Source organism: Mesoplodon densirostris (assembly GCF_025265405.1).
Source record: "Mesoplodon densirostris isolate mMesDen1 chromosome Y unlocalized genomic scaffold, mMesDen1 primary haplotype SUPER_Y_unloc_2, whole genome shotgun sequence".
NCBI lineage: Eukaryota > Metazoa > Chordata > Mammalia > Artiodactyla > Ziphiidae > Mesoplodon > Mesoplodon densirostris.
The window spans coordinates 488,485-514,952 of NW_026778237.1; the positions used below are offsets into that span (position 1 = coordinate 488,485).

The following is a 26,468-nucleotide window of genomic DNA, read 5'->3' on the forward strand; positions in this document are numbered from 1 at the left end:
AGAAAGACACTATAGGAAAGTTAAAATGGAATGTTAAAAAATTCAGATAATTTGAGGATAGTTTACAATGAGAAATAGTGGAATATAAAAAGGCAACTAACAGAAAACAATAATAAAATGGTATACTTAAACAAATCATTGTCAATAATAATGATAAGTACTAATAATCTTTTTTTCCTCAAATGTTCATTTTTATTCTACTCACAATCTTCTTCATTCTCTCTCTCTCTCTGTGTGTGCGCATGCATGCATCCCAGTATGCTTGCACATATCCAACCACATCCCCAATACACAGACCTCTGAATCCTTTAAGAGTGAGTTTCAGATACAATACTTCTTTCCTGCTATGTACTTCAGTGTGTATTTCCTAAAACTAAGAACATCTTATGTAACCACAGTACAATTTTCAGAATTAAGAAATACTGATGTAACACTATTATTTACTATACAGTCCTTATGCAGATTTCACTAATTGTCCAGTAATGTCAATTATAGCAAAAGAAATTTAAGATCAAGCATCATATTCAGTTGTCGTATCTCTTTACTTTCCTTCAACATGGAAGTCCTGAGACATTCTTTGTATTTTATGAAGCAGATATTTTTGAAAGGTACAGGACACGGATTTTGTAGTGTCCTTCAAATTAGGATTTGTCAGATGTTTTCTCGTGATTAGGTTCAAGTTTTGCACTTTGGTAGGAATATCACAGAAATGAGGCTGTGTTCCCCTCAGTGCACCACTTAGGAGGAATATGCTGTTTATTTGTCCAATTATTGTTGAAGTTAAAATGATTATTTGGCAAAGGTGATGTCTGTCATGTTTCTTCACTGTAGCATTATTTATATTATGTCACTGTAGCATTATTATATTAATTATTAATATAGTACATTATATTATATTATGAAAATTATAAGCATTACTTAATACATGCTTTATGAAAACATATTTTGAGATTATGTAACCATCTTAAAACTCCTCAAAAATTTAACACCAGTTTAGCATTTATTGCTGATTACTGCCCAAATTAATTAGAATAAATATCTTTCATTGAACGTTTCTTTTTTTAAAACATCTTTATTGGAGTATAATTTCTTTATAACATTGTGTTAATTTCTGCTGTATCAGGAAGTGAATCAGCTATACGTATACATATATCCCCATATCCCCTCCTGGCATCTCCCTCCCACACTCCCTATGCTACCCATCTAGGTGATAACAAAGCACCGAGCTGATCTCCCTGTGCTATGCTGCTGCTTCCCACTAGCTATCTATTTTACATTTGGTAGTGTATATATGTCAATGCCACTCTCACACTTCGTCCCAGCTTACAATTCACCCTCCCCATGCCTTAAGTCCATTTAATACATCTGTGTCTTTACTCTTGTCCTGCCCTTACTTCTTCATAACCTTTTTTTCTTTTTTTTAGATTCCATATATATGCATCAACATATGGTATTTGTTTTCCCTTTCTGGCTTACTTCACTGTGTGTGATAGACTCTAGGTCCATCCAGCTCACTACAAATAACTCAGTTTTGTTCCTTTATAAGGCTGAGTAATATTCCATTATATATATATGCCACCTCTTCTTTATCCATTCATCTGTCGACAGACACTTACATTGCTTCCATGTCTTTGCTATTGTAAATACAGCTGCAGTGAATTTTGATTTTCTCAGGTTATTTACCCAGTAGTGGGATGCTGGGTCGTATGGTAGTTCCATTTTTAGTTTTCTAAGGAAACTCCATACTGTTCTCCATAGTGGCTGTATCAGTTTACATTCCCATGAACAGTGCAAGAGGGTTCCCTATTCTCCACACTCTCTACAGCATTTATAGTTTGTTGAATTTTTGATGATGGCCATACTGAACAGTGTGAGGTGACTCCTCATTGTAGGTTGTAGTATTGATTTGCATTTCCCTAAAGATGACTAATGTTGAGATCCTTTCATGTGTTTGTTGGCAATCCATTTATCTTCTTTAGAGAAATGTCTATTTAGGTCTCCTGCTCATATTTGGATTGGGTTATTTGATTTTTGGTATTGAGCTGCATGAGACGCTTGTATATTTTGGAGATTAATCCTTTGTCAATTGCTTCATTTGTAAATATATTCTCCCATTCTGAGGGTTGTCTTTCCGTCTTGTTTATGCTTTCCTTTGCTGTTCAAAAGGTTTTAAGTTTCATTAGGTCCCATTTGTTTATTTTTGTTTTTATTTCCATTTCTCTAGGAGGTGGGTTAAAAAGGGTCTTGTTGTGATTTATGCCATAGAGTGTTCTGCCTATGTTTTTCTCTAATAGTTTAGTGGTGTCTGGCTTTCTATTTAGGTCTTTAATCCATTTTGAGTTTATTTTTGTGTATGGTGTTAGGGAGTTTTCTAGTTTCATTCTTTTACATGTAGCTGTCTAGTTTTCCCAGCACCACTTATTGAAGAGGTTGTCTTTTCTCCATTTTATATTCTTGAATCATCAAAGATAAGATGACTTTATGTGCCTGGGTTTCTCTCTGGGCTTTCTATCCTCTTCCATTGATCTATATTTCGATTTTTCTGCCAGTACCATACAGTCTTGACTACTGTAGCTTTGTAGTATAGTCTGAAGTGAGGGAGCCTGATTCCTCCAGCTCCATTTTTCTTTCTCAGGTATGATTTAGCTATCCGAGGTCTTTCGTGCTTCCATACAAATCGTGAAATTTTTTGTTTTAGTTTCATGAAATATTCCATTGGTAGTTTGAAAGGGATTGCATTGAATTGGTAGATTGCTTTGGGTAGTTTAGTTATTTTCACAATGTTGATTCTTACAATACAAGGACATGGTATATCTCTCCATCTGTATCATTCTTGACTTAATTAGTGTCTTATAGTTTTTGGCATAAACGTCTTTTGTCTTCTTAGGTAGGTTTATTCCAACAGATTTTCTTTATGTTGCAATGGTAATTGGGAGTGTTTCCTTAATTTCTCTTTCAGGTTTTTCATTGTTAGTGTATAGGAATGCCAGAGATTTCTGTGCATTACTTTTGTATCCTACTACCTTACCAAATTCATTGGTTAGCTCTAGTAGTTTTTTGGTAGAAGCTTTAGGATTCTCTATGTATACTATCATGTCATCTGCAAACAGTGACAGCTTTACTGCTTTTCCAATTTGGATTCCTTTTCTTTCTTTCTTCTCTACAGTGGCGAAAACTTCCAAAGCTATATTGAATAATAATGGTGAGAGTGGGTAACACTGTCTTGTTCCTGATCTTCCTGGAAATGGTATTTTTTCACCATTGAGAAACAGGCTGTGGGACAGTCATAAATGGACTTTATTATGTAGTGGTAGGTTCTCTCTATGCTTACTTTCTGGAGGGTTATCATAAATGTGTATTGAAAGATGTCAAAAGCTTTTTCTGTATCTTTTGAGATTATATGGTTTTTATCCTTCAATTGGTTAATATGGTGTATCATATTGATTTGAATATGTTGATGAATCCTTGCATTGCTGGGATAAACCCCACTTGATCATGGTGTATGATCCTTTTAATGTGAAGTTAGATTCTGTTTGCTAAAATTTGTTGAGGATTTTTGGGTCTATGCTCATCAATGATATTGGCCTGTAGTTTCCATTTTTTGTGATATCCTTGTATTGTTTTGGTATCAGGGTGATAGGGCCTCGTAGAATGAATTTGGGAGTGTTCCTCCCTCTGCTATATTTTGGAAGAGTTTCATAAGGATAGTTTTTAGCTCTTCTCTAAATGTTTGATAGAATTGGCCTTCGAAGCCATCTGGTCCAAGGCTTTTGTTTTTTGGAATATTATTTATCACACTCTCAATTTCAGTTCTTCTGAGTGGTCTGTTTATATTTTCTATTTCTTCCCTGTTCAGTCTCGGAAGATTGTGTTTTTCGAAGAAGTTGTCCATTTCTACCACGTTGTCCATTTTCTTGGCAAATAGTTACTTGTAGTAATCTATCATGACCCTTTGTATTTCTGCAGTGTCAGTCATTACTGCTCATTTTTCATTTCTAATTCTGTTGATTTGAATCGTGTCCCGTTTTTACTTCATCAGTCTGGCTACTTATTTACCGATTTTGTTTATCTTCTCAAACAAGCAGCATTTAGTTAGATTTTTCTTAGCTATTATTTCCTTCATTTTTTTCACATCTTTATTGGAGTATATTTTTTTTACAATGGTGTGTTAGTTTCTGCTTTATAACAAAGTGAATCAGTTATACATATACATATGTTCCCATATCTCTTCCCTCTTGCATCTCCCTCCCTCCCAACCTCCATATCCCACCCATCCAGGTGGTCACAAAGCACTGAGCTGACCTCCCTGTGCTATGAGGCTGCATCCCACTAGCTATTTTACATTTGGTAGTGTATATAAGTCCATGCCACTTTATCACAGCTTACACTTCACCCTCCCCATATCCTCAACTTCATTCTCTAGTAAGTCTGTGTCTTTATTCCCGTCTTACCCATAGGTTCTCCATGACATTTTCCTTCTTAGATTCCATATATATTTGTTAGCATACGGTATTTGCCTTTCTGACTTACTTCACTCTGTATGACAGACTCTGGATCCATCCACCTCACTACAAATAACTCAATTCAGTTTCTTTTTATGGCTGAGTAATATTCTATTGTATATATGTGCCACATCTTCTTTATCCATTCATCCAATGATGGACACTTAGGTAGTTTCCATCTCCTGGATATTGTAAATAGAGTTTCAATGAACATTTTGGTACATGACTCTTTTTGAATTATGATTTTATCAGGTTATATGCCCAGTAGTGGTTTTGCTGGGTCGTATGGTAGTTCTATTTTTAGTTTTCTAAGGAACCTCCATACTGTTGTCCATAATGGCTGTATCAGTTTACATTCCCACCAGCAATGCAAGAGGGTTTCCTTTTCTCCACACTCTCTACAGCATTTATAGTTTGTTGAATTTTTGATGATGGCCATTCTGAACAGTGTGAGGTGATATGTCATTGTAGTTTTGATCTGCATTTCTCTAATGAATAATGATGTTGAGCATTCTTTCATGTGTTTGTTGGCAATCTGTATATCTTCTTTGGAGAAATGTATATTTAGGTCTTCTGCCCATTTTTGGATTGGGTTGTTTGCTTTTATGATATTGAGCTGCATGAGCTGCTTATAAATTTTGGAGATTAATCCTTTGTCAGTTGCTTTGTTTGCAAATATTTTCTCCCATTCAGAGAGCTTTTAGTTTTGTTTATGGTTTCCCTTGTTGTGCAAAAAAGCTTTGTAGTTTCATTTGGTCCCATTTGTTAAATTTTTATTTCTCTAGGAGGTGGGTGAAAAAGGATCTTGCTGTGATTTCTGTCATAGAGTGATCTACCTATGTTTTCCTCTAGCAGTTTGATAGTTTCTGGCTTTACATTTAGGTCTTTAATCCATTTTGAGCTTATTTTTCTGTATGGTGTTAGGGAGATTTCTAATCTCATACTTTTACATGTATCTGTCCACTTTTCCCAGCACCAATTATTGAAGAGGCTGTCCTTTCTCCACTGTACATTCCTGCCACCTTTATCAAAGATAAGGTGACCATATGTGCGTGGGTTTATCTCTGGGCTTTCTATCCTGTTCCATTGATCTATATTTCTGTTTTTGTGCCAGTACCATAGTGTCTTGATGACTGTATATTTGTACTATAGTCTGAAGCCAGGGAGGCTGATTCATCCAGTTCCATTTTTTTTGTTTTCAGGGTTGCTTTGGCTATTCAGGGTCTTTTGTGTTTCCATACAAATTGTGAAATTTTATGTTCTAGTCCTGTGAAATATGCCAGTGGTAATTTGATAGGGATTGCATTGAATCTGTAGATTGCTTTGGGTAGTAGAGTCATATTCACAATGTTGATTCTTCCAAGAACATGGTATATCTCTCCATCTATTTGCATCATCTTTAATTTCCTTCATCATTGTCTTATAAATTTCTGCATACAGATCTTTTGTCTCCTTAGGTAGGTTTATTCCTAAGTATTTTATTCTTCTTGTTGCAATACTAAATGGGAATGTTTTCTTGATTTCACTTTCAGATATTTCATCATTAGTTTGTACTTATGCCAGATATTTCTGTGCATTAATTTTGTATCCTGCTACTTCACCAAACTCATTGCTTAGCTCTAGTAGTTTTCTGGTAGCATCTTTAGGATTCTCTATGTACAGTATCATGTCATCTGCAAATAGTGACAGCTTTACTTCTTTTCTGGTTTGGATTCCTTTTATTTCCTTTTATTCTCTGATTGCTCTGTCCAAAACTTCCAAAACTATGTTGAATAAGAGTGGTGAGAGTGGGCTACCTTGTCTTGTTCCTTATATTACTGGAAATGGTTTGTTTTTCTCAACTGAGAATGATGTTGGCTGTGGGTTTGTCATATATGGCCTTTATTATGTTGAGGAAAGTTCCCTCTATGCCTACTTTCTGCAGGGTTTTTATCATAAATGGGTGCTGAATTTTGTTTAAAGCTTTCTCTGCATCTATTGTGATGATCATACATTTTTTTCTCCTTCAATTTGTTAATATGGCGTATGAGGTTGATTGATTTCCTTATATTGAAGAATCCTTGCATTCTTGGAATAAACCCCACTTGATCATGTTGTATGATCCTTTTAATGTGCTGTTGGATTCTATTTCCTAGTATTTTGTGGAGAATTTTTGCATCTATGGTTACCAGTGATATTGGCCTGTAGTTTTCTTTCTTTGTGACATCCTTGTCTGGTTTTGGTATCAGAGTGATGGTGGCCTTGTAGAATGAGTTTGGGAGTGTTCCTCCCTCTGCTACATTTTTGAAGACTTTGAGAAGAATAGGTTTTAGCTCTTCTCTAAATGTTTGATAAGAGTTCGCTTGTGAAGCCATCTGATCCTGGGCTTTTGTTTGTTGCAAGATTTTTAATCACAGTTTCAATTCAGTACTTGTGGTTGGTTTGTTCATATTTTCTATTTCTTCCTGATTCAGTCTTGGCAGGTTGTGCATTTCTAAGAATTTGTCCATTTTTTCCAGGTTGTCCATTTTACTAGCAGAGTTGCTTGTAGTAATCTCTCATGATCTTTTGTATTTCTGCAGTTGTCAGTTGTTACTTCTTTTTCATTTCGAATTCTATTCGAGTCTTCTCCTTTTTCTTCATGAATTTGGCTAATGGTTTATCAACTTTATCTTCTCAAAGACCCAGCTTTTAGTTTTATTGGTGTTTGCTATTCATTCTTTCATTTCTTTTTCATTTATTTCTGATCTTTATGGTTTGTTTCTGCGAACTTTGTGGTTTTTTCTTATTCTTCTTTCTCTTGTTGCTTTTGGTGCAAGGTTAGGTTGTTCAATTGAGATGTTTCCTGTTTCTTAAGGTAGGATTGTATTGCTATACACTTCCCTCTTAGAACTGCTTTTGCTGCATCCCATAGGTTTTGGGTCATCGTGTCTCCATTGTCATTTGTTGCTAGGTATTTTTTTTATTTCCTCTTTGATTTCTTCAGTGATCACTTCATTATTAAGTAGTGTATTGTTTAGACTCCATGTGTTTGTATTTTTTACAGATCTTTTCCTGTAATTGATATCTAGTCTCTTAGCTTTCTTGTCGGGATACTTGATACAGTGTCAGTTTTCTTAAATTTACCAAGTCTTGATTTGTGACCCAAGATATGAACTATCCTGATGAACATTCCATGTGCATTTGAGAAAAATGTATATTCTGTTCTTTTGGATGTTATGTCCTATAAATATCACTTAGGTCCATCTTTTTTAATGTATCATTTAAAGCTTGTGTTTCCTTATTTATTTTCATTCTGGATATCTGTCCATTGGTGAAAGTGGGGTGTTAAAGTCCCCTACTATGATTGTTATTGTAGATTTCCCCTTTTATGGCTGTTAGTATTTGCTTTATGTATTGAAGTGCTCCTATATCGGGTCCATAAATATTTATAATTGTTATATCTTCTTCTTCTATTGATCCCTTGATCATTATGTAGTGTTCTTCTTTGTCTCGTTATTGTCTTTATTTTAAAGTCTATTTTGTCTGAGAATTGCTACTCCAGCTTTCTTTTGATTTCCATTTGCATGGAATATTTCTTCCCATCCTCTCACTTTGTCTGTATGTGTCCCTAGGTCTGAAGTGGGTCTCTTGTAGAGAGCGTAGCTATGATCTTGCTTTTTTATCCATTCAGCAAGTCTGTATCTTTTGGTGGGAGCATTTAATCCATTTACCTTTAAGGTAATTATCAATATGTATGTTCCCCTTCCCATTTCTTAATTGTTTTGTTTTTGTTATTGTAGATGTTTTCCTTCTCTTGTGTTTCTTGCCTAGGAAAGTTCCTTTAGCATTTGTTGTAAAGCTGGTTTGGTGGTGCTGAACTCTCTCAGCTTTTGTCTGTAAAGTTTTTAATTTCTCCATCAAATCTTAATGAGATCCTTCCTGGTTAGAGTAATTTTGATTGTAGAGTTGTCTCCTTCATCACTTTAAATATGTCCTATACTCTCTTCTGGCTTGCAGAGTTTCTGCTGAAAGATTCGCTGTCAACTTTATGCAGATTCCTTTTTTGTGTTATTTTTTTTCCTTGTTTATTTTCTTTGTACCTAATTTTTGAGTTTAATGTGTCTTGGCATGTTTCTCCTTGTATTTATCTTGCATGGGACTCTCTATGCTTCCTGGGTTTCATTAACTCTCCCCTTTCCCATATTATGGAAGCTTAGAACTATAATCTCTTCAAATGTTTTCTCAGTTCCTTTCTTTCCCTCTTTTTCTTCTGGGACCCATATAATTCGTATGTTTTTGTGTTTAATGTTGTCACAGAGGTCTCTGAGACTGTCTGCAGTTCTTTTCATTCTTTTCTCTTTATTCTGCTCTGCAGTACTTATTTCCACTATTTTATTTCCAGGTCACTTATCCGTTCATCTGCCTCAGTTATTCTGCTATTGACCCCTTCTAGAGTATTTTTAAATCATTTATTGTGTTGTTCATCATTGCTTGTTTCTTCTTCAGTTGTTCTAGGTCCTTGTTAAATGTTTCTTGCATTTTCTCTATTCTATTTCACAAATTTTGGATCATCTTTACTATCATTTTTCTGAATTCTTTTTCAGGTAGACTGTCTATTTTCTCTTCATTTGTTAGGTCTTGTGGGTTTTTACCTTACTCCTTCATCTGCTGGTGAACTCAGGGACCTGCACAGACTGAATGAGTATGGTCACAGCAGCTCGGTCCTGAGAGCCCCTCAGCCCATAGGTCTGGGCAAACAGGTTGGCAGCACCTATCATGCAGTCCAGATGAAGGGGCTAAGAGAAGGCAAGGTATGAGGGGTAAGCATATCAGTACTCACCTAAGGAGCCACAGCCTCCTTCCCATCCACGTACCCACATTTGACCCGACTGTAGGAGATCATGACATGATCTCCCTCGGGAGGAGGGAGGAGACTTACATTGCTGACATCAAAGATGAGCGGGTGTGGACAGCATTTAGGCCCAGACCAGAAAGGGGCTCCTGAGCTTGTAAGCTAGGAAAACAGAAAGATGGGGGGGGGGACATGAGAGGTGAGGTCTTTCTCATAATTGTGACTCCTCATTTTCAAGCCCAGAAGGCCCTACTTAGTATATCGCTGGGCACTCACTTTGTGCTAGACACAGAGCTATTTATGAAACTTTTATGGATTGCCAGGCATGTACTAACATACTTAATTTATTAACTTAATAATTATCAATTAGCCCTCATAGAACTCTTATGAAATTAGGTCACCTTTATTCCTACTTCCTACATGAGGATACTGAGGAAGAGAGGAAATACATGATTAGTCCCAATATCAAATATAGTTGAGACTTGAAGCCACCTAGGTCCTGTGCTCTTAACACCAAAAGTTCTCTTGTACAACCTCTATAGCCCTGACTGGAAATCTGGAATGACTCATGTCATATCTAAGGGAAATAGGTACCAACTATCTTGCTTGAGAGAACAGGGATGGGCAGATAGAGGAGACAGGTCAGCAGGAACAGGTCTTTGATTTCAAAAATCACTCGCTTAATCGTTTAATGAGATCTCTGGGACTTGGTGGGCTTGCCACAACTGTATTAACTGCAATGAATCATGTCAAAAGCATGTAGCAAACAGCTTACAGTAAGCCTACTCTGACAAATGGACCCCACAAGAGTGTAATACCTGGTTCAGAGGAAAGTTGTGCAGCAGCTGTCTGATGTTCAGTGCTGGGTGTGCCAGTGGTAGTAAGCCCAGGTCACACAGTCAGCCTAGGTTTATGGCCACTGAAGCACCAGGCTGCGCTGCACAGCCTCCAGCACCTCCAGGGGTTGGGTGCCTGCCAGGTGCAGTGTTTGCTCCACAAACATTGAATCCCTATGAAGAATTAGACGGGACACAAACTCAGAATTACACAGTGATCCCAGAGTGAGCTTAACACCACGGAAAGCCAGTGATGACTCCCAAAGGTATATGGCCCAAGGAATCATTAGTTTATTTGAAAAGTAGGCCAGGTCCTAGTGTTACACTGGTTACAGAATGCTTTGACTGACAGGCAGGAGACAGAGTGAGCGAGGATTTGGACAGAATTACACACATTAGGTACTGGTTGACGTTTTCTTCTGGCTGCTTGAAGAGACCTTCAAACTCATCCCGAGCCCACTGCAGACAGAGCAAATCAACACTACGTGGGTTATGGGAAACAAATAAGTTTATGTAGGCATTAGGAACACCATCAGGAAATACAGCAAATAGGAAGAGCATGGCTGTTATGGGACAACAGAGGAAGGAAGCCCTCCCAATGTGGCTCCTCAAACTTGTCAAGCCCTCACCACTTCAATTTAAAAACCAATTATCTTAGTCTGGGAAGAGTTTAACACACAAGTGTACATTCATGCAGAATTAATTAAGATGTACACCTTAACCTAGGTACGTTATGCCTCAATAAAAGACAAAGTTCACACCAAGAATAAAACATGAACGATCTCTATGCAGGTTCTGGGGACTGGGCAGAAAGTAAGATAGAGGCTTGGCCCCTGCTAATTTGGAGGTCGATAGTCACTGGTGAAGTGATCTGGAGCATCTTGATGCTCGAAATCCAGGTTCAAATGCCAGCTCTGCCACAGTCTTGTGACCATCAGGTATATCTTTACTTCTGTATCCTCATTTTAAAAACATACACTGTAACAGTAAAACTAAACCTCATGGAGTTAATATGAAATAAACATGTACACATTTAAAGCTTAGTTTTCAAGTCACAAGGACATATTAAGTGTAAATGCTTTACAGAAGTCCCGTGAGAGTTACTACTGTCATTCCAATTTTACAGATAAGGAATCTGAAGCATGAAGAGGTTAAGTCCAAGGGCACATAGTACATTTGTTTTAAAAGCATTTTTATTGGTCTTTCTGCATGCTGGGTAGAGAGAAACATAGTAATAGAACCATACCCTAGTAGAGGTTTTATATATATAGAAATGAACACGTACACAAAAACACATCTCTTTCTGTCTCCGTCTCTCTGTATCTACACACACAAACCCCTACACACACACACATACACACCCCAACATGGGATGTATGGACAGGGAGAAAGACACATACTGAACTGAGTCCACAAGTATAAACTCATCCATTCTGGAAGGAAAAGTGACAGACTGAACTGTTACTGCTCATTTTCTTCCTGTTCCCATACTTCCTAAACATAGCCTCAGAGACTGCATTAAGAATCATTTTGATAAAAGGATGGTTATTCGTGGTTTGAAAGAGGACTGTAATTAGGGCCAAGTCCTGAGGGCCAGTTAATGGGTTGCTTTTACTTTGTCAATCTACATGATAGGCATGCTGTTTTGTATGTATGTGTACTATTTAAACACAACTATGCTGATAAGCTATTAAACATATTTTGGGAAACAATTAGAAAATCAGTCCTAAATGTGGACTTAATATTAGATATTTAAATAACTAGCAGAGATGATACTAAGTTAATTTTGTTCAACAACAGAATAGTATCCTGTACATAAAGAAACATATCCTCACCTTTTAGATATACAATTCTTACATAAAGTATTTCACATGGTATAAGTAATACTTCCCTGTATGTTTCCAAAATAAAAATTTCAAGTTAAAAAAAAATCATTTTGAAAAGCTTATGCTGCTAGGTTTAAAGTGAGTGAAGGAGAGTTAAACAGAGGGCAGATATTACATACACTGAGGTTTCACCATCTGAATAACAAGGGTTTGGCAACTGAGACACTGTCCAGGTACCTATCTGTTCCACCTCTTTCTCACTGCAAGGCTGATCACCTGCAAAGTGTGCTTGACGGCCTTCGGGAAGTTCTTCAGTGTGCACATGGGGATGGACTTCTCAGGAGGGTCCTGGCTGGAGATGTATGACTGTCAGGAAGGGGATAACCACTTGCACGTTACCCTTGGTACCCAGTGTGCCTGACTCCAGAAGTGGCTTACGTTACAACACATAGCAGTGGTCCATATACGTGCCTGTGAGAAAGCTGCAGCAGGTGAGGGTGGGGAAAATAACATCAGGATGGGACACGGTGACACACACTCCCTAAAACACACACATTACTCTCCCCTTGTCCTCAACCACCCCCAAAACTCATAGGCATCCACACTGTCCAAGGCATTGGCCATACCATCCAGGTTTTGGAAGAAGTTATCATCATTCACATACTCTGTGTGAGGGCCCACACAGTTCTGATGGCTCATCACCTGGATGTGTGGAGTTATCTGGTTCACAGCTGCAGCAGCTGTATCAGACTTCAATTTCTGGGTAGGGATGGAGAAACAACTGTCATTCATATAATCACCCAACAAAACTTTACAGAGCTGTTCTGAAAACTGATTTATGTAATGATGCACAAGACCTAGGCTCTGAGGTCAGGAGGCTCTGTGGTCTATGACAAATGCCACACAGCTTGGGCTGGGACAAACGAGGAATGTGGTGAATAAAAAAGGAAAACAGTGATACAATAGGAGACAATGGGTTGAGATTTGTACTTTTGTCTACCGAACATCGTTTTTAGTTACTAGCACCCAGAGTTGGAGTGCATTCACCCAAAGAAAACCAAGGTCCTCTAAACTTACAAAAATAAAAAGGATCCTCTGAAAGTACAAGTCATATCACATTCCTCTCCTCAAAGCGCTCTATTGATTCCCACTTTCACTAAGGGTAAAATGAGCTGGTCCCTATTACTTTTACAACCTTCTCTCTTACCATGGTCTGTCTCTGTCTCTATTCCTTAAACACACCAGGCATATTCCAACATCAGGGTTTTGCTCACACTGTTAAGTTCACCTGGCATACTCTTCCCTGAGATTTCTTCCTGTTCTTGTATATCATCTTTAATTCTCTGTGGATATACCACCTTTCCAATGATTATTCCCTTTACCACACTGCACACCACCCTCTCATGGCACTTCCAGTTCTATATCTTGTTTTTCATTCTTGCCCCTACACAGTATTTTTCACCTTGGTATGTTCTAACCACATACTGTACTATTGTATTTATTATTTGCTGTACCAGTTGTCCAAACTAATGATTTTAAAACGAAGTTCTGGTTTTTTTTTTATGTGATGCACAGCTATCTAGATTTACTACATTAGACATTTAAACTCAGAAAATTTTAAAATATTATTACTCCATTTAAAATTGGAGGGGCTTCCCTGGTGGTACAGTGGTTGAGAATCTGCCTGCTAATGCAGGGACATGGGTTCGAGCCCTGGTCTGGGAAGATCCCACATGCCGCAGAGCAACTAGGCCAGAGCCACAACTACTGAGCCTGTGCGTCTGGAGCCTGTGCTCCGCAACAAGAGAGGCCGCGGTAGTGAGAGGCCCGCACACCGCGATGAAGCATGGTCCCCGCTTACCACAACTAGAGAAAGCCCTCAAACAGAAAGGAAGACCCAACACAGCCAAAAATAAATAAATTAATTAATTAATAAAAATGGAATAATTCCATTATATAGTACAAACATTATGAAAAAAGCTCCAGGACAAATCTTTAATGACAGGAGTCAATCTGTATTTACAGTTTTGCAAATTTAAGTTATCTTAGAAGATAGCTGAATTTTCATTATCTACTGCCTTTAATGTATTACATGTTTTCCTTGAAAGATGTAAGGGATATCCAGCCTTACAGAAAAATACTTCAATAACATTTTCAGATAACTCTTGATATTTAAAAAAATAATACATAAAAACTTGACAAGTGATAGTACTTTAAAATTTAGTTGCAAGGTGAGATACTGATCCACATCAATATCCACTGTCTTTCTCTGTACTTTGAATGGTTCTTTAGTTAATGAACAATTCTGTATCAACATGAATTGGTCTGGTCATTTGGAAAATACTGTGTCTTTGGGTTATGGACAGCCTCCTAGAGCAGTGGAAAATTACCCTTTCACCTGATAAAATGAGGATAAAAAGGACATAATGTCTTAGTATTATTAAAACAGTTGTGATCTTTTGGACTTGAGGAAAGAGTGCTGGCACCGTCCACTGCATTCGAGAATCTCTCATTTACTATGTCTTCCAACTAGACAAAAGCAGAAACCTTTCACTTGCTATCTTATATATTCTAACTACTTAAGTAGTGCCTAGTATTTGCATGATAAAATGAAAGGAAAGATAAACACTTGGCAGGCAAAAATAGCACTGTTCTTTACAGAGACTCCCCAGATAGATCCCTCTATAACCTAGTTTCCATAGTCCCACATTAGTCGTAACCAGAAACCAAAGGAAAAAAAAATGGTTGGGGACAGGTGTAAACTCACAAATGAAAGATGTAATAAGTTTTCAATAAATATCTGCTAGAAGAAAGACTGAATGGTAGAGAAAAAGAAATAAGGGAAGAACTAAGGAAAGAGAGAAACAAAAATGTCCTAAGGTGGGCTTCCCTGGTGGCGCAGTGGTTGAGAGTCCACCTGCTGATTCAGGGGACGTGGGTTCGTGTCCCAGTCTGGGAACATCCCACATGCTGCGGAGAGGCTAGGCCCGTGAGCCATGGCTGCTGAGCCTGAGCGTCCAGAGCCTGTGCTCTGCCACGGGAGAGGCCATAAAAGTGAGAGGCCCGCGTACCAAAAAAAAAAAAAAAAAAAAGTCCTAACGCGATAAGATAGATAACAAAAAGACAGAAGTGAGAAAAAAAGCTCAACCACTTACCATGTCCATTCCACTAACGTTGATATCTTAAGGCCAAAACAGAAACTGTCGACTCAGATTGGATTTTTCTACGGTGTCCATGTCTGTAATGGTGATTGCCCCGCCCTCCCCACAGACTAGCCCAATCATGGCAAAGCTCTTGAGCAGCTCACAGCCAACGGCCCCTGCATCCACCTGGAAGGTGGCCAAGAAGAGAGACAGAAGATGGTTAGGGTCACTGGGGTAACAAAGGCACTCAACAGTCCTCACTCCCCCTAGAGATGGCAAGAGAGGGTAAGAGGATCTACTACTGCATATTTAAGTCCCAGGGCCATAAAAATCCATGGTCCTCTAAGAAAAGAGGCACAAGACCGGTGAATAAAGCACCTCGTATGAAGAAAATGGAAGAGGGATGAGATGAGGGTACAAGCAAACACCATCCCTTGTAAGCCAAGAGGAGACTCCAGAAGAGGTGGCCAGAGGCTAGGGGACCTAAAGGTAGCTTTTGACCACAAGGTTCTCTCACCAAGAAGTATCTCTGCTTGCCCAGCTTCTCTTGCAGACCGGAGCCAAATACAGCCACCTGTCCATCATAACTGTTCTGGCACTGAGTCATGTGAAGGCAAGAGAGGGTTAGGGAAAAGGCACCTTAAAAAGATCCACACTAATGCCTACTCCATGGGCCCCAATCACATACTGAAAGGCACACGTCCTCTGTAAAGGCCTCTTGGTCCTCAGGGAGACACTCAACGGCATCAAAGTAAAGCCACTGCATAACAGGCATAAACTTTCCAGAGCAGGTCTCAGGACGGTGTAAGAAAGAGGAAGTGATCACTGGTTAATCAGAGCTGGACAGCAAGCAGCAGGGCCAGGAAGGAACCTGACCCACTCCCAGCACTGTCCGTCTCCACTTGCACTGACCTTCATAAACTCCTGGGCAGCCACAAACCAATGAAGGAATTGATGGGTGCCAGATCCCCAGCAGCCATAAGCCAGCTTCCTGATGAGGGCTTCATCCAGACTGTTTTGCTGCACTGCTGGCAGAGCTTGAGCATTCACAGCCTGTGCTAGGGTCACCAGTTCTATTGCATCCTCCTGGAAGGAGAAAAAGAACAATCACACCACTGTGGGGAGAGGGAGAGGTAGAAAAACTAAATAGATGAAGACGCATAGAGCAGCTTTGGTTCAAGGACCTGGCTGGCTTGCCCACCCATCTACCTCATTGTGGGGCCAAGGGGGCTGGCCATGCTGGGCACAGAACTGGTGCAGGGCCTGGAAGCAAATGTGTAGCTCAGGAGGGCAAGAATACTTGGCAAAATCTGTTATCACAAAGTCCGGCTCTGACAGTGAAGTGGGCAAGGATTTCTGTGCAGAGCAAGATATCAGAACAAAAAAAGTAAAAAACGTAGAGATGCCTGGAACCCTACAGCACACCCTCCAGCTCATACTCACAAAGCTTATCTTCTTAGTTACTTTGACCTGACTGACAACGCCTCCACAGATGTAGTCAGAGAAATTGGAGGTATCACAGATACTAAAGGTGTAGGGACCTGGGGAATGAAAAGAATGAAGGGTTATCTGTCAGTTCATTCCGTCCCAAGATCAACAGCACTATCAAAACAGGAATGGGACAACCTCCCACCTCCTTCCTACCCCAACCCCCTCCCCCATACAGTGGGAGTTTGGAGTTAACAGATGTAAGCTATTATACATAGAATGGATAAACTACAAGGTCCTACTGTAGAGCAATGGAACTCTATTCAGTATCCTGAGATAAAGTATCATGGAATAGAATATGAAAAATAATGTATATATAGATAACTGAGTCACTTTGCTGTAAAGCAAAAAGTAACACAACATTAAACATTAAATCAACTATCCTTCAATTAAGAAATAAAAATAAGGTATCGTACATCATGAAAAACAAACGAACAGAAATACAATGCTGATTTCTTCAGACAACACAAGTAACCTATGTCTAAAGGCCACTCTAGAGAAAAAGAAGTAAGCCCTGAAAAGATCCAATGGCAACTACATAATTTCTCTAGAATAAACTCAAAAATATTAAAGGAACACAAAACGCAACTCCAAACAGCTAACATTCACAATTACCTCCCATCCATCAAAACTTACCAGAACACGGATCTGTGGCTGTAGTTTTCATCAATTTGTGAATTTTTTGGCCATTACTTCTTCAAAAACTCTTTCGGCCCACCCCTTTGTTGAGAATTTCTTTGACATCTGAAATATATTTATAATAGCTGTTTTAATGTTCTTGACCAGTGATTTTACATAACAGATGTGATTAACAAATTAACACACAAGAAAAAATTAGGTGATTTCACAAAGTAGAAGACACTATCTGAAATACAACAAAGAGTTGGGGGGAAAGACAAACAAGTGAAGTGCCTTAATATACACGTAAATGGGGTTCTGGAAAGAGATAATGGGGTGGCAGTGAGCTGTGAAAGTAATATTTTCAAAAAAAATACGGCCAGAAATTTTCCCCATGTGATAAAACTCTAAACCCATAGTTAATATAAGTTTAATAAACTGCAAAAGAGACAGGGAGAAAACTATACTAATGTATATCATAATCCCATTGATTAAGATCAGTGATAGAAAAAATAAGCACATTAAATACAGAAAAACAAGAATAAGAATAGCAGACTTCCTGTGGAAAATAAGGCAGGAAAGACAATAGAGCATATCTTTAAAGCAATGAATTCTAAAATGCTACACTCTGTAAAGACATCTTTCAAAAACACAGGCAAAATAAAGTTTCAATCATTAAAAAGCTAAAAGAATCACCACCAGCAGACACCATTCCACAACATATGTTAAAGGCTTTCTTCAGCAGCAGAAAACTTGCATCAGATGCAAATCTGGAGCCACAGAAAAGTATACTGGAAATGGTGATTATGTGGGTAAACATAAACTTTCTTAAATCTTTTCAACAATATAACTGTGGAGTCAAAAATAATGTATTGAGAAGTTTATGATATACATAAAATATACGACAATCAGAAAGTGGAAATATTTTGTTGTAAGTTTTTCTTTAATACGTGTGGTGATGAAGTATTACTTAGAGATTGTTATACTATACATTGTAAAACAGTTTAAAAAAAGAAAGAAACTGAGTCAATGGGCCAAAAAATAATAATGGAATCAAATACTAGTGGTATAAACCTTTTCTGCCTGTAGCTCAGTTCACATGTCTTTATTAAGGCTACCTGGACCCATCTCTTCTAAGTCCCAAGTCAGATTTCAGCGAGGCATCTCCTCTTGGACTTTGGTACAAGTCAAGACTACAGATACGTGTCAACTCTTGGGCTGTGGGTCACCCCACACCACCCGGACAATTATCTCTTTGATCTGGGCAACCATTTCTTGCCCTCCAGTCTTGGCATACCCAGGACTTTGATCTCTAGGGGATAGATGCCATTGAGTTGATTCATGCCCTGAACTTGTGTGAAGGAGATGAAGTCACCACTCTCAAACCCATGTTGGGCCTCATCTAGGCAGGTTACAACACCAGGGTTGTCCTAGTTGGAAGAGAAGTAAAGAAAGCCTCAGAGGTAGGATCAGGGTACCAGGAGCATGAAGGAGGACTATGGCTACCCACATGCCTGTCAGAATCCCTGAGGCCAATCTCCTTATGTTGGTATCCATAGAAATCATAGCACTGAGAGGCTGTTCCCCATTGGAATCCGTCAGGATCATCTCCTCTCCAAAGTCACAGAACAACTGCCTGTAAAAGGAGACAAGAGGACTGGTGCCTGAGACCCTTAGAAATAGTGAACACTTCCTATGAAAGCTTAGCCATCACTGCTGGCACTCAGTGCTCGTGCCAACTGGGGAGAGGTGAACATGGAGAATGGAAAACCTGGTGGGCTGAGAGTAGCATTATGACACTAGGTGCCAGGGGGTCTTAGCCTGGGCTTGGGAGGAGTTGGGGATAAAGGAAGAAGCAGGCACTCACCCAAACAGACCCCGAGTGTCTGCCGTGGCCAGCTTGATTCCATGGCTGTGACAAAACTCACCCACCCACAGCTGGTCCTCCAAAGGACAGTTGGTAAGGACCACCTGTTACAAGAAGGAAGCTCATGCAAAGGTACTGGCATTGGGGTGAAGGGAAATAAGAAAATAAAGGAGAAAGGCAGGCCAGGGGTTGGCAGAATGGCAGGACTAAAGCTTACTGGTTCAGACCTTTTCTGCAAATATTTACAAAGTATGTGTGTCATACTCAGTGAGGGTAAAACTCAATGAAGAGAAATATGAAACCCCAGAATATGACAAGAAAAGTAATGCAGTATTAGGAGGACAGAATTTCAAGACAAACTAATTCACTTAATTCATTTGAAAAACACCCATTTCTGCCTGCCTACAACCCTGCATGTCCTGGGAGTCAAACAATGAGTCACAGTCTGTTCCCAGGTAAGTTTGGGTTTATCCCCAAATCCTACACTCATTTGCTTCAATTCTCAAATAAAACAAAACAGAACAAAGCAAAGCCTGCTCAGCGATAATTTGTAGGGAATCTTTGAATTCCCTTCCTTATTCACCAGGATAAGTTCCTACTGCTGCATCAGGAGTTTCAGTGCCCAAGTTCTCTAGAAACCCCATGGCCCACACCCACAGGACTGGTCCATTAAATAAATACTGAGCAAACCAACCAGGAAAAGGATCTGAGAGTGCAAGTCACGAGGCAGGGTGATGCTGCAAAGTACCTGGAAACCATAAGGAAGTCATAACAAGGGCCCCAGTGTGGGTGGTGACAGGCACATAGCTGTTGAGTTCAGCAAGGCGGGGCTGTGATGCCTCAGCCCGGTTCTTACCGATGTTCTCCTCCCTTAGGTAGAACTACAACAAGGTACAAGAAGGAAAGAAGTGAAGTGAATGCAGACATCAGGTGGTTTGGTGCTTGGGCAAGGGGAAGGGATCCAGGAAGAGGTACCTGGGATGAGCGGTCAGCCCACTGGGCAGTGCCCTGGTCATGGAGGGTGACAGCTTTGACCCCACCAAGGATGATATTCTTCACAATCTCCACCTCTAGGCCCCGAAGGCCCGACACCAGCACACTGGATGTCTGGAGGTGCTTCATAGCCTCATGGCCCAGGACATACCTGCTAGATTTGAAGGAGACTCTGGGTCACGGCTTGGCCTACTCAGCTCTATCCTCTCTGTGACCCCCTCCTGCTTCACATTCCCAGGCTCAGCCATACTCACCGCTGCCGGGAGTAAAGACCCTCATCTATGTCTGGTGCACTGCCTGTTTTTGGCATTCCCTAGGAATGGAGGGGAAAAGAGTTTCAGCAAGACAGCAAAAAAACGCTTAAATAAGAGGTACTTTCCCACCAACCACAATACCATCCCACCTCCAAGATTTAGGGAAAAGACACTCACGTTGGTTGGTTCTGATGGCACTTTGAACAGTACAGAACATGCAGAAGGGCAATCAGCACATAGTTTTGGATCAGGCCCAGACATACAACGTTTCTTCGATAGTGGCATAGTGCACATCTTTAGAAAAAGGGTCAGAGGTGAGCCAGATACGGGGAGGCTTTTCTTTTGTTGGTGGTAACTCTGGTGGAGAGAAGGACTTAAGTACTAGCATCCTCATTTCAAGAACGGAAACATGAAGACATGCTAGGTACTAGAGCTACTCTGAGAGGGAGGAAAGAGGAGACTGAACTCAGACAGTTGATTTTCCCCAGGAATGGAGGATAAAAGTTTCAGGAAGATAACAGACTGCAAGAGTGAGTGAGCAGACACTGGCTAGATTGTGAAGTCCGGCTGGGCTTCTGTGACCACTGATGCAGAGCACCATGCAGGCTGAACAGATGCTGAGAAGGGGATCTAGTAGGAAGGAAGCGTGCTGGGGGAGGGGTTGTATAATAATGATATAGGGGCCTATGAGGCTGAAAGCAGAAGATGAAGGCTTGTGAATGAAGATATTGGCCACTTGAAAGGCCCTAGGGGAGACTATAAGGCATGATGTGGAGTACAGGATCTTAAAAGAAGGGAGGACAACCTGTTTGCTTTTGAATGCACAGGTTGAGCCCTGGGCAAGACTGGGAAGGTGAGTCTCTGATAGGGGTGGTTAGAACCAAAATCTGAAAGGGTCTATCAAATACTGGTGCAGGGAAGGGGAACTGGGAAAGGATGTCTGCCAGATTATGTATCTGAAGAATTCCTACCTGGTATCTGGTCCCCCGGGAGCTTCTGAGAGAAGATACTTGGGATTATCTGGAAAGAATTCTGAGACGATGAAAAGGGGGTATTTTCTAAGAGCAGATATTGGGTTAGTAGTAAAGCATTTTAGTAAAGGACAATGTCGGATTCGGAGGTGTTTTTGATGGAAAATGCTAAAATGGAGTTTGGGAAGGTCTACGACTAAGTAGAAATGCTAGGTGTAGGGACACTTCTTGAAGATGCCATAGAATGGAAGGTCTTTAACGGCAGGTAATAAAGGTCTTTAAAGGGAAATGCTAAAAAATATTAAGTAGAAATGCTGCGTACAGAGTGATCTCTGACAGATGAGACTACCAGGGTGAGACGTGAGCAAGAGGTCTCTGAGAACGAGTCAGGGTCTGTGGTATTCCATAGTGTTGTACTTTTTTAGCTCTGAATGGTGATGAGGAGGAGGAAAAAGGGGAGGGAAGTGTGAGTAAAGATGTTAGAGATGAGTAAAGATGTTCCTCTTGGAAGCTGTGAGGATGGTAATTTGGGTTTACGGTCTTCTATGTAATACACTGACTGGGAATATTGAATCTGGTGCTGTAACGTGCTAGATCTGTGAGGGAATAAGGTTCTTGGCTAGATATGTTGCACCCGAGACTCTAAAGGTTAGGAACTGGGCCTCTGGAGCCCTGAGGTCAGATTCCAGAACACAGGCAAGAAAGAGTAACATCGGCCCCGCCCCAGCATCCATCCCTATGCCGCCTCTTCAGCCCAGTTAACCAGTTAACCACCTCCAGGACCCTCCCAAAAACCCTGCCCGGGGAGAGGTGCCAAGAAAGGCCGTTTGGTACAAATGCCCGTTCCCACAATCACTCTGCCGCCAACTCCATGTGGAGCCAAAGCCAAGCCCGGCCGCTGCCCTCTTTTTACTACTACTTCCCCGCCGACTGGCTGGAGGACAACTGCAGCTGCCTCAGTCTTACCCTCTTCCACTGACCACGCCTCCTTTACCTCAACCGCTGAGCCAGAAGCCCAAACCAAACGTTGGGTCCTACTCGCCATCGCACCGGTAGTGAAACACTGGTGATGTCAGCAGCCCTTGTGTGACTCATTACGTGTGCTGACGGCAGTAGGAAGACAGCTCCACCTAGTGGCTGCATTCAGTAAAATGGGTATAAACTGAAACACGCATAGTTACATCACTGAATCACTCTGAGGGAAGACAGCAAGCTAGAGGAGTCAAGACTTTTGGTCTCGAATTATACAAGACACTAGGTGTTAACGGACTTCCTGAGTGGAAGTCCGTCCCGAAAGAGACTTGCAACAGAGGCATATGAAAGCAAACGGGTGCTAAGATTTCCCGGAACTGCTTATGATTCCTTTTATCAGCACATAGTTTAAGCATGTAAAATTTCTACTCTGAGACCTGAGTGCTCTAATCTCCATTACTCACTCTTGAACTTAATAAGTGAGTAGGGACCAATGCCTCACTCTCCTATTCTATACAACTGTGATAACAGCAGCCACCTGATATGGTCAATATGATATGAAATTGGAAACATTATGTACAGGGAAATAAGATAAAATGAATAATCACTATGGTGTAAAAAGTTTACAGCAATGCTCTCTATGCACTAAACACTAAATGTTAAGTTTAAATATTATAATAATATTGATGAGCATGCACAATGCACATACATGGTAAACCTGGCATAAGTCCAATTGGACAACTTGGAATTTACTATCAGTCTTTGCCAAGCATTGTAGTAACCTAACCGCCTAAAAAGATATTAAGACTTGGCATCAAGAAATAAAGTGGATCCAGGGCAGGTAAACAACCACCCAGTCATCAGGGACCCAACATTTGATACCTAAAGCTTTCAATTGAAAAATCAATGATCAAAGCGGGAAAAGTGATGAAAATTTATACCTTAAGGCATGACAAGAAAATTTAAACCTAAACTTCTCTTTCTCTGGTCTCTTCCCTCCCCTTTAAGTATGCAATATTGATAAACATTATAAATTAACCAGACCTCCTCAAAGATAGGACCACCTGCTCAACCATAAAGATCTTTTTTTTTCTTTTCTTTTCAAGGCAGCAAGTAACTTCTTCAAAGAATAGTGTTCTTTCCCAACTCTGTAGGGCAACACTGTGACTTACTGATTGCTTTGTACCTGCTTACTTAGACTATATATCCATGGTGAACTTTATGTAAAATATCATTTTGTCATTTTGATGTATGATCCTTTGTCTCAAGGTCTGCATCAAGTTCTAATAGTAAGAAGAGATTTCAGAGCTTTTTGAGAACCAGTCTCCCAGGTTATAATCCTCAGTTTGGCAGAAATATAATTTTTTTCTTCTTAACTTGATTGTTAGTTCAATTTGCATGGATAGCAAGACATTTTATTCTTTTTGATGCAGTTGTAAATTGGATTGTTTTCTGAATTTATCCTTCTGGTAATTCGCTGTCACTGTATAGAAATCCAACAGATTTATATTAATTTTGTATTCTGTAAATTCACCCAATTTACTGATGAGTTCTCGTGTTTTTTTGTAGTGTTTTTAGGATTTTCACGTATGTTATAGTCATCTAAGAACAGAGAGAGTTATGCTCTCCCTTTTCTACTTGGATTCCTTTTATTTCTTTTTCTTCTCTGATTGCTGTGGCTAGGACTTCCAAAACTGTGAGTAAAAGTGGTAAGATTTTGTATCAGTGCCTTGCTCCTGATCTCAGAGGAAATGGTTTCAACATTTCACCACTGAGTATCTTGTTAACTGTGTGCTTGTCATATATGGCCTATGTTATGTTGAGTTATGTTCCTTCTGTACGAACATTGTCAAGAGTTTTTTTCTTTTTTTCTTTTTTTTTTTAATCCTGAATGGATATTGAATTTTGTGAAAAGCTTTTCTGCATCTATGGAGATGATCATGTGGTTTTTATTTTTTAATTTGTTACTATGGTGTATTACATTGGTTGATTGGCAGACATTGAACCATCCTTGCATCCCTTGGATTAATCCCATTTTGTCATGGTGTATAATACTTTTAATATATTGTGGGATTCAGCTTCCTATATTTTGTTGAGAATTTTTGCTTTAGTGTTCATCAGTAATTCTCCTTTTTGGGGGTATTTCTGTCTGGCTTCAGTATTAGGGTGATTTTGGCCTCACAGAATGAATTTGGAAGTGTCTCTTGCTCTGCAATTTTTTGGAATACTTCCAGAATGATAGGCATTAAGTCTTCTCTAAATGTTTGGTAGAATTCACCTTGAAGCCATCTTGTCCTTTTGTTGGGAGTTTTTACACTGATTAAATTTCATTTTATCACTTATCAATTTATTACTCAGATAAATGAGAAATCATGCATCAGAGTATTTTTTTAAGTGAAGTTCTCTTATTATGAGTGAAGTTTCATGACCTTTTCCTATATCATGAATAATGTTTAGGGTCATGCATTTATAATGTGCATGTGATGTGCTCTGTTATTATGCTTTCAAATGGCAATTGAATTATCCCAGTATCATTATTAAAATGTCCATTTTTTTATACTGAGATATTTAAAATTTTCACATGTATTTGGGTGGAATTTGTGATTTTAATTCTGGGCCACTGCAAAGGGTTTATATTATTTCATTTTATTTTTGTCTATTCATGTGTAAGAGCCAGGTGTTCAATTATACAAGCTTTGGATTGGGCTTGAGACGTAGTAGGACTAATTTCTTTCATCTCCCCACATTTTTTGGGGGGGAGCTTTCCTTTTCCATTTATTTTGTTGTTACTCTTACATGTTTACTTTCTGGTCTCCTCAGAATGCTCTTCAGTGAGGTTTATTTTTTTCCTTAGTTGTGTTAGAATATACATAAGATAAAGTTGTCTTTTTCAATATTTTTTTCTCCTTTTCTCTCTTCTTTTGTTTTTCATGTGATACGTAACATTATTATTTAGCCATTTTTAAGTGGCAGTAAGAGCATTGACAATGTTGTGCAACCATCACCACTGTCCATCTCCAAAAATCTTTCACATCCTAAACAGAAACCCTGTCCCATTAAATGAGCAAACCAGGTTACCACCTACTTCCAGCCCATGGTAACCTCTATTGTACTTTCTGTAAGTATGGTTGTTGTAATCAAGTTATTGAAAGATTTCTGCAGTAAGATATTGCAGAAGTTGTAGTTATTCCTGGCAATTTACTGCAGAGATTGCAGTAAGGCTGCTGTTTGTTAACCCAGAATTCCAAGAACAGAGATGTGGTTGAGACAAACCAAACAAAAATAAAAAACTCCACCTTTTATTTAAGATTTGTATGACTTCAGCCGAAAAATACAGATTCAAGAAGCACTTTGATTGTATTCTGCCACGCTAAAAAATGGAGGAGAGTTATACAGAGGCAAGAAGTTATTTGTCAGGTACTGTAACTAGAGAAAGCAAGAAGTTAGGGTGCCTGTTAAGCAAATATTTGTTGTGGGTGTGAAATGTTTGCATAATTACCAGGGGGAACCTTGTTACTATAAACTTGCAACTGGCATATGCTATTCCAAATATGGCTGGTGGTGTTCTTGGGGTTATACAGTTCATAGAATGTTCAACTTCTTAGTGGTAAAGGGACATAACTGAGGACAGATGCTAAATGGCTGTCCGACCCCGTTTGTTATGTTGAAACTGTAATTACTCCATTATGATTTCAATCTTTCATTACTGTGTTGACCAGTTTCTGCAAAGGTTGTGATTTAACTTCCTTGTCCAATTTCTGCAAAGATTGAAATTTTGCTTCTTATGTAGTTACTGCAGAAGTTGATTAGTTTGCCTCTCTCTTCACTACAGAGGTTGTGTTTGTTTCTTGGGCTGATTGTTTCAAAACTGTGTCTTAGACTTCCTGGGCCAATTGCTGCAAAGGTGTTTATCTCTAGCTGCTGCTGAAGAGGTTATGGTTTGGCTCCTGTCTACCTGATGAAGAATTTGTGGTTAACTTTCCTAAAGATCACTGCAGAGTTTTGTGGGTCAATTTCTGCAGAGGCTGTGGTTAAACCTTCAAAGTTGGTGGTCAAAGTGATTGTGGTTAAGCTTTCTGGGCTAGTTGCTTCAGAGGTAGTGGCTGGCTTCCTGTGTCAGTTGCTGCAGAGCTGTGTTATTTTTCCTGCGAGGACTGCCATACATTTGGTTTCCTTTCTTAGGTA

General features: G+C 39.5%; 1 pseudogene; it reads right to left on the minus strand.

Moving 5' to 3' along the window:
• Positions 1 to 9,124: 9,124 nt before the first annotated feature.
• Positions 9,125 to 26,468, minus strand: part of LOC132483036 (ubiquitin-like modifier-activating enzyme 1) — a 47,743-nt pseudogene continuing 30,399 nt past the window's right edge.